Source organism: Pristiophorus japonicus, unplaced genomic scaffold (assembly GCF_044704955.1).
Source record: "Pristiophorus japonicus isolate sPriJap1 unplaced genomic scaffold, sPriJap1.hap1 HAP1_SCAFFOLD_1929, whole genome shotgun sequence".
NCBI classification, from domain to species: Eukaryota; Metazoa; Chordata; class Chondrichthyes; family Pristiophoridae; genus Pristiophorus; species Pristiophorus japonicus.
In genome coordinates, this window is record NW_027251620.1 from 17,199 (window position 1) to 20,195 (window position 2,997).

Consider the following 2,997-nt stretch of genomic DNA (forward strand, 5'->3'; position numbering starts at 1 on the left):
GTCACTCATTCCTAGAGGTTCCTTATCTAGGAGATTGTTTACTAATCCTGTCTCATTACACAGTACCAGATCTAAGAATTTTCCAATTAATAGTTTTTGATCAATATCGACTCCCACAGGGAGGGGAAATTCTGTAATAAGGAAGGAACCGGGCAAGATTTGAAAGGTTTTAACAAAGGATTCGAGGGACTCTTACATTTGAGATCTTTATTTTGTCCACTCGAGGATTTAGATAACTGACTTCCTCCTGTAAATATAGAGCTGTATTATTAGGCCGTGAAATAAATTTGCTGAGTGAATTTAAATTTAAAATCAGGGTTGCAGTTCTGATGCTCTATTCACACATCGACAGTGGGGAAGATGCTGTGGGGCACATGCTAAGTCCCTAACTGAAAGTTTAATTAACAGACTGGGTTTTCGATTAAATGATCCCGGGTGTGAGAGGGAACGTTGTCTGGAAACTTGAGTTGTCGGTTCTGAATTTCTATCCTGTACTTACAGAGATGACTTTTGTAAATTCCTTTTACAGCGTATTAGAACGGGAGGATTCACAGACGGGAAACTCGAACCAAACATCACATAAAGATCTGACAGAGTCACTCGATTCATCAAGACCTGAATACCACCGGCCTTTGACTGTGGAAGGAGAAATGTCTATCTGTTCTGTCTGTAAGAAAAGATTTCAAATATCAGTGTGACTGGAAAAGCACTGAGACACACACACCCGAGTGAGAGTGTTCCAGTGCACTGACTGGAAAGAGCTTTAACCAGTTACACAGCCTGAAAATACATCGCACCATTCACAGCGGGGAGAAACCATACACGTGTTCTGTGTGTGGACGAGGCTTCAACTGATCACCCAACCTGGAGAGACACAAGGACACCCGTACCATTGGGAAACCGTGGGAATGTGGGGACTGTGGGAAGGGATTCAGATCCCCATCCCGGTTAAAAATTCACCAGCAAGTTCACACTGGGGAGAGGCCGTTCACCTGCTCCTTGTGTGGGAAGGGTTTCACTGACTCATCCAGCCTGCTGACACACCAGCGAGTTCACACTGGGGAGAGGCCGTTCACCTGCTCTGTGTGTGGGAAGGGATTCGCTCTGTCATCTGGCCTGCTGGCACGCCAGCGAGTTCACACTGGGGAGAGGCCGTTCACTTGCTCCAAATGTGGGAAGGGATTTACTCAGTCATCCGGCCTCCTCAAACACCAGCGAGTTCACACTGGGGAGAAGCTGTTCACCTGCTATGTCTGTGAGAAGAGATTCACTCAGTCATCCAACCTGCTGGCACACAAGCAGCAAGTTCACACCAGGGAGAGACCATTCATCTGCTCTATGTGTGGGAAGGGATTCACTCGGTCATCCAACCTGCTGACACACCAGCGAGTTCACACTGGGGAGAGGCCATTCACCTGCTCTGTGTGCGGAAAGGGATTCTCTCAGTCATCCCACCTGCTGGCACACAACAAGCAAGTTCACACCGAGGAGAGGTCATTCATTTGCTATGAATGTGGGAAGGGATTCGCTTTGTCATCTGGCCTTCAGAAACACCTGCAAATTCACACTGGAGAGAGGCCGTTTAGCTGCTCTGTCTGTGGGAAGAGATTCACTCGGTCATCCAGCCTGCTGGTACACAACAAACAAGTTCATACGAAGGAGAAGCCATTCCCTTGCACCATGTGTGGGAAGGGATTTGCTGTGTCATCCGACCTCCTGAAACACCAACTAGTTCACAACTGACTGCAGGGGTTGGATTCTGCTGTTAATCACACCCGGGACTGAACCATGTTCATTCTGGAAGTTGGGATTTGTTTCTGCCAATGTTAGTAATATAACCCTATAACTGGGCTATAGTTTGATAACCTGTATAAATGTCAAATAAATCAGCTTTCTTTTAAACACCGTGTGCCTAGTCCTGATATCACAATGATAATACAAGCTGATTGACGACTTGTTATGAACTGGGTGGAATCCATCTTAGAACGGAGTTCCCACAACTTTTAAAAAGATGGATCTACAAGATGTCCAAGTCTGACATTCAATTTCACCCGATGGGAAATATTTTGATAATCTGTTATTGTCACAGAGCAAAGCAGCATTGTTACTTTAACATCAGTTTAATCAAATTCAATGGGCAGTCCGATTTCCAAAGGGAAACACCTCCTTTGAGCTGACAGTGTTGACAGTTCTGCAGCTCATTTCTCACTGTGTTCATTCTTTAATTTTCATTCATTCTCGGGATGTGGGTGAGCCAGATTGGCATTTATTGCCCATCCTTAATTGCCCCTTTAGAAGGTGGTGGTGAGCCGCTGCCTTCTTGAACCGTACTGCAGTCTGTGTGCTGAGGTCAGGATGGTGCATGACTTGGAGGGGATCTTGGAGGTGCTGGTCTTTCCATACACCTGCTGTCCTTGTCCTTCTACACGGAGGAGGTTGTGGGTTTGGAAGGTGCTGTCAAAGAAGCCTTGGTGACTTGCTGCTGTAGATGATGCACACTACAGCCATAGTGGTCTTATGTTTTTCATCCAATACAGGCCTCAGCCCAGACATTTGTTCCCAATGTTGATGCAGTGGTTCAAGAGGTGCCGGGTATCAGGAGCAGTATCGAGAGGTGCCGGGTATCAGGAGCAGTATCGAGGGATAGGTGGAACAGTAAGCTGTGAGGAGAACACAAAGCATCTGCAAAGGGATATGGATGTTAAGAGAGTGGGCACTAAGGTGGCAGATAGAGCATAATGTGGGGAACTGTGAGGTTATTCACTTTAGTAGGAAGGACAGAAAAACAGAATGTTTTAAGTTGTGAGAAAATGTTAAATATTGGGTGTTCAGAGAAGCTTGGGTGTCATCGTACAGTAAACACACATTTAGCATGCAGGTACAGCAAGCAATTAAGAAGTTGAATAGCATGTTGGCCTTTATTGCAAGGGGGTTGGAGTACAAGAGTAAGGAAGTCTTACTACAATTGTACAGGGTTTTGATGAGACCATAGAGGCG

At 45.8% G+C, this 2,997-nt stretch overlaps 1 pseudogene; it reads left to right on the plus strand.

Annotated features, from left to right (window-relative positions):
• The first annotated feature begins 733 nt into the window (after nt 1-733).
• On the plus strand, nt 734-1,874 carry LOC139243952 (zinc finger protein 229-like; annotated as a pseudogene).
• The last annotated feature ends 1,123 nt before the right edge of the window (nt 1,875-2,997 follow it).